Consider the following 6,426-nt stretch of genomic DNA (forward strand, 5'->3'; position numbering starts at 1 on the left):
TCTCCAAGTAACTATTCACTATTTTTTACTAGACGTACTTCAGAAAATTAATTTTTGAAACGAATCATTTTAAAAATATAACGAAGTTATATTACCATGTATTTAGGTCTAATAAGACTAGAAAATATTCCTCGAAGCGAAAATCCAATTAAATAATTTATTAAGCCATAAATTAGGCATAAAATAATAGTTTTTACGAGTTCTCACATCCTCTCCCCCTTAAGAGAATTTCGTCCTCGAAATTCACACTTAGGATAACAGTCATACCCCTTAATAGTCACACTTATCAGGTCAAACAATAACTTACCTTCTGCAACCCATTTCACAATTTCTACTCACCCAATTAGTAGTCAAATTTTGATTCTATCTCATGAATCTAGGATTTTGTAAAATTGTGCGTCGTACTATAGTCACTTAGAACCTAATTCAACAATAAAAGCAAAAAATCATACCTTCAATGACCTTAACGGATTGCGAAACCTTGTTGATAGCCTAATCATAAACCCTAGGCTGGTGCTTTAATCGACTTCCTTCCAGCAACTAGACGCCTTTGCAGTTGACTTTCAAGCCTTTGGTACTACCTCCTTCATTCGGTATACTTGGACAGTCGCGATTGATGCTCAGTGCTGCGCACAAACAAACACTTTCCCGTATTCTTTCCAGCACTCATCTCTGTATGGTTTAGGCTTGCGACAATAACCACAATAAACTTGTAGGAGCCACAGGCTGACCACTGGAGGAGTCTCCCTCGGTTGATCCCTTCCATGATGGCCTCCTCTGATGAGTCTTTTTTGTGTACCAGATGTCTTCTACTCCTCCCGTTCCTTTCCCTTTTTAAGAAGGTGGGGCAGCCCTTATCTGCTTGTCCAAGAGGATGCCTAGAAGTGGCCCTTTCTTGCGCATGAAATCCTTAACTTGCAGCCTTGCACTTTCGACTCTCTGCGCCTTCTCTATGGGTTCAGTGAAAGTAGAGATTTGGGCCGCTTGCCTAACCCCTCTTGAACTCTCCACGTTAAGTCCTGTACAAATCGCCTTATCCTTCTCCTCTCAGTGGCTACCAATTCTGGGCCGTATCTAGAAAGTCTAGTAAATTTTCTTTCATACTCAGCCACACTAGACGCCCCCTGCTTCACTTTTATGAATTCGTCCTCCCATTTCTCTTGAACTAAGGGCGGGAGAAACTTCTCATTAAATTCTCCTAAAAGATTTTCCCAAGTCCAAGGGGTTTGTGCTCTTTCCCATTTTCCCCTTATCATATCCCACCAAGCACGTGCTGCACCCTCAAACTGAAAGACAGCAAAAGTTACTCGTCTCTCCTCCGCATAATCTAGGGCTGCGAAAATATTAGTCATTCTTTCTAGCCAATTCTCCGCTATCTCAGGATCAGGCTCACCAATGAACTTAGGCGGGTTGAACTTTAAGAATCTCTCTAAGGCTCTATCTTCCCCTCTATCCTGGCCCCCAGGTTGGTTAACTGGCGCTGGTTCCTGTCTCTCAGCTAATCGTTCTAGGATGTCAGTCATCCTATTAATGGCAGTAGCCATTTGGTTAACCTCCATATTTTCTTGTCCTTGGGTCGGTCTAGTGGCCGATCCTTGTTCATCCCCTTGAGGTTGGGTTTGTCCAGTCCCTCGCCCACGGCCTCGACCACGGCCTCGACCCCTTCTTAGCCCTTCCATAACCTAAGTATGCCTAGTGCAAGGAATAAATCAATTACGCGAGAAAATACTTGAAACAAGGGCCAATTGCGAAAACATTGAAAATAATAATAATTTACATTCATTAACATGTCAAAATCCATACAATTAGCAAGTCAGAGAAGATCACAAAAATATAGTACACAGGTGCCACAAAAGTACTTTTACTCACAGAAGACTAAAGTCAAACAAGTACCCCAAAAATAGGGCATACAGTCATGCAAAATACAATGGCCTCAACACTTAGCATCACCCCTGACAATTCTAACTATATCAGTCAAAAGGGTCTAGTTTTTTTTTTTTCTCGTTCATTTCCCATAATGGAGATCTCAAGTCCAATACAAGAATCCTCCGGGCTCTGACCTTTGCCATCAGAATTTATCTCAAAACCACTTATGATTTTTATTCACACTATATATACGAGACTATATCCCTTTCAAGTCCACAAGTTATTCTCTTCAGAAAAAGTATTTTAGTACTCAAGTTACCAAGAATCCAGAACTAAGGAATTTACAATTCAGGGCCGTACGCTCCCCAAGTGCGAAATTTAACAAGTTTAAGATCCCCTACCTGACGCATACATAATCTATCTTACCTCAAAATAGCATGATAAGGTTTTACACTTACCACTTTCAAGTTTCACAACTTCGCCACAAGAAGAGTTACTTAGGTCTTTTTATACATATTCACATAAGTTGGGACCATATCACGTCTTGGCCCAAACTCCTCCGTGCAGAGGCCACGCGAAGTTACTCTGATTTTTTTTTTTTCCTACAAGTAGTCACTTAACTTTCAAACCAGTCCCACAGTCCGGTATCCTAAACTTTTAAGCCTAGAATACACTACAAAGATCTAAAGCCTAAGCTCTGATACCAACTGTGACGCCCCCACTTCTCCCAAGGGCGAACCCAAGGGTATCCGCGGAACGCCTGCCTAGCTCTCGCCAGGACTCGAGACAAATCAATTCAAACTTAACAATATATAACAATTTATACCAGTCTAATAAGGAACATTCGCTTCCAAAATCGAATATCCAAGTCTTGTACCACGTGTTCAAAATACATCCGTTATCTAATTCTTACGTCAGGATCCAAAAGATACATCAATTTCCAAATATATCCAATAGCCAAAATGTCTAGCCAATTACAATTGAACCCTAATACAAAAGTACATCCAAAGGGTTCCAACGAGTTTCACTCCATCCATTCCTGTTAAGGAAAACAAATCTACGGGGTGAGCGAAACGCTCGTGAGGCCAAGAAAACACACATGCAAGCACGTTGTCCAAATAACAATCCCAATATTCAAGTAATTTACAGTTCGAGCGAGAAAAAAAAATAAACAGAAACAATTCAGGATATAGGAGCTCTCAGAGCTATTTTCCTCTTGCTTCGGCCACGGCTCGATCCGATACCCCCTCGTGATGACACTCTGTTATCCTGGTGGGTATTTTTATCCGTAGAAACTTTCACTTATTACTTCCTCCGACCAACATTCCACTCTCGGATCCGAAACCAAACACGCACGAAAAGGCGATACTCGCGAGTATGCCACACGAGAATCTCAAGAGATCAAGTTTTGATTTTAACACGCACGAAAAAGGCGGATACTCCACGAGTATGCCGAACAGATCTCAAGAGATTCAAGGTTGGTTTTTGTTACCTCTGGTTTATCAAACCTTCTCGACCAAGCCCATGCCGGCTCGAGTTTGTAAGATTGGTAGAATTGGGCGTCCTCATAAAGTCGAGGAGGTTCACTCACCCGACACAAGGACAGCACGACATACACGACATGCATGGCAACACGACACGCACACGAAACGGGTATATTTTAGTCGACGAGATTCACTTCAATCGACTTTTGAAACAAGCTTAATACAAGTAAAGTTCAAGTTAAGGAGAGCGAGTGCATTAAAGTTACACACTCGTCTCATCAAGTGTATCACGTATTATAAGCAGGTAAATCAAGAAACACGGACAAGTCATGCACTTGACACTCACCAATTCAAAAGTAATTGAGCGAGAAATCTCTTTATCCCCGTCCGCTCTCTTCTCTTCAGGCTCGCATATAGAGAGACACATAGTAGCACATTTAAACAAGTATCTCACGTCTCACATACACATATGAATCAGAGCTATAAGCGCGTATCGCTGTATTGGATAGTCAATACCGTTCAACACCAAGAAACCCTTAGCCAACATACAATATAAAGGTTCAAAAAGTGAGGTTTTAATTAACACAAGAAAAATGATTTTCCTCATGAACACAAGTTAAACGCAATCAATATATCATCAAGAAGGAGTTAATAAGTTTTTCAAATTTTCATTCCTAAGAAATCAGCAAATTTCAGCTTTTGCGCGTCAAATTATTTAAGAAAATCAGATCTTGCACTCAGTAGTCCTAAATTATAAAACTTGGCGGTACCGTTTGGAACCTCTTAGAAAGTACTAAAAGTTCTAAAAGATACTTTCCATGAATCTAAGTGGGAGGTATTCAAAAATGAGCTTGAAGGTACAGGTTCGGCGTACAAGGCAGAATTAAGTTGGATTTCGGCCAACTTTGGAAATTCGGCACGATTCACATGTTGCAAACCGGCCTCTGAAATTTACAGCTCAATTAGTGTTACAAGTGAGGTTTATAACAAAACAAGCGGATCAAGAATCGGAGTTTCGAATACCGAGATACGGTAGCTCAAAGTTGAGGAAGATTCAAGACTGAAGAAGAATTTCCAGTTTTGAACCTCCAACACTAGCAATTTAATTCGGTATCGAAACGAACTTGAATTGGTGCCAAAATTGGCAGTATTTTACTCCTATATGCAAGGTATTCCTCTATCAAATTGTAGGGAAAAATACCCTCGGGAAGGTAGTTAATTAGTCAACCAAATTTCAGGAAAAATTCTAAGGCAATCTGCCTTGTGACTTTCATTTCACAATTTCAAATCGTTTAACCAAGAAAACTATCCGAACATGGTTCATTTGTGAAACAAAGGTCTAAGACACATCCATGATACCTTTGGTAAGTGATGAGCATCAAGAACTTCAATTAATAAAATCATTCCCAAGTTTTGCCCCAAATCAGTCCAAATACTACGTTTTTCCAAAACAGGGCAGTCCTCTTGTTTTAGTCACAACTCAATCAATTTAACTCAGAATGAGGCATGGTTTATGGCGTTAGAAAATACATTCACGGGACTAAAAGTTCACAGAAGGAAATGTTCTGAAATTTGGCAAGCAACCAGCTCAAAATTGAGCCTCAAGTTGCTGCCTCAACAAGCCATTCCAGCAAATCCGAGAGACAGGACAGCTAACTTAAAACGTTTGGTTAGGATCACTCACAAAGAATCAGAATGTGCATTTTATCTCAAATTAAAGCTAGGAATGTCTAGTTTCAAACACCACCAACGGCACTTGATTTCGACACCCGAGGACAGAGTTATGGCCAAAATACGACCACTGGACAGTTTTACCCGAAAATAATTTTCTAGCATGCCTAGTTCATGAATAAAATCATTTGCCCATCCAATCGTTAATGTTTTCCAACGAAAATTTCTACACACATAATATAACATATACACATCAGGATCATGCCAATAAATCACCAAAAATGGGCCTTATCATGGCCGAACAAAACAGGGGCAGATTCGGCAATTTCTGGTCATGACCTCTACTTGAGTTCCAACAATAACACTCCATAAATTCATCATTATAACCATTAAACTACCATTAAATCCAACATTGATCCTCAAATCAGCAACAACAACCCAAGTGTGGGAATACAAAGAGCCCACTATCACATTTTACATCCATATCAAGCTAACCAAATGCATGCATGAACTTAACAAGGTAAGATAGCTTCCAAACTTCAAGTTTCCAAGAGTGGATCATCACTTACTTTGGGTTGATGTTCAGCAGAATTTTCGGCCCTCTATTACCCCAGAAAAACCGTGATTTCCAGCCCTTGTTTGCAGCTCAAAATGCTCCTCAAGTGTCAAGCTAGGTGTGGTGCAAGTTTGGTTGAATTTGGAGATGATTTGGGGTGGTTTTGAGTGAGATTAGTGAGCAGAAATTTTGAAGCAATGGAGTTAGAGAGAGGAGGGTGTTTGGTCGGCTATGAGGAGAGAGAAGATGGAGAGAAATCTGATTTCCTTTAGCTTCCAAGAGAAGGTGAAATAAGTGGTGTAAATTCACCCAAAAGTCAACTCTCATTAGGGGCGCGTTTGGCGCGATTAGGTTCGATTTTCTCGCGCGTTTGGTTCACTAGTGCACTGAACCTCCAATGCATTTATATTCATGTAAATATTATTCACTCTTAATTGTCCCGATATAAGGGTCTAAAGTCCCTCAAATAAAGTCGCGCGTGTGAAAACGCGTACCGTCAATTTTAACGATATACGCGAAACTTCCGAGAAATTCTTATAACGATTGTACTACTAACTATCACTTGAGTATTTATTCATAAGATTACCTATTTTAGGACCATAGTACAAGTCTTCAATATTCCAAGCTTATTGTGCTACTACGCGGATAAAATCTCCAAGTACTATTCACTATTTTTACTAAACGTACTCCAGGAAATTAATTTTCAGAACGAGTCACTTTAAAAATATAACGAAGTTATATTTCCATGTATTTAGGTCTAATAAGGCTAGAAAATATTCCTCGAAGCGAAAATCCAATTAAATAATTTATTAAGCCATAAATTAGGCATAAAATAATAGTTTTTACGAG

This window comes from Coffea eugenioides, chromosome 11 (genome assembly GCF_003713205.1).
Source record: "Coffea eugenioides isolate CCC68of chromosome 11, Ceug_1.0, whole genome shotgun sequence".
Classification (NCBI taxonomy): domain Eukaryota; kingdom Viridiplantae; phylum Streptophyta; class Magnoliopsida; order Gentianales; family Rubiaceae; genus Coffea; species Coffea eugenioides.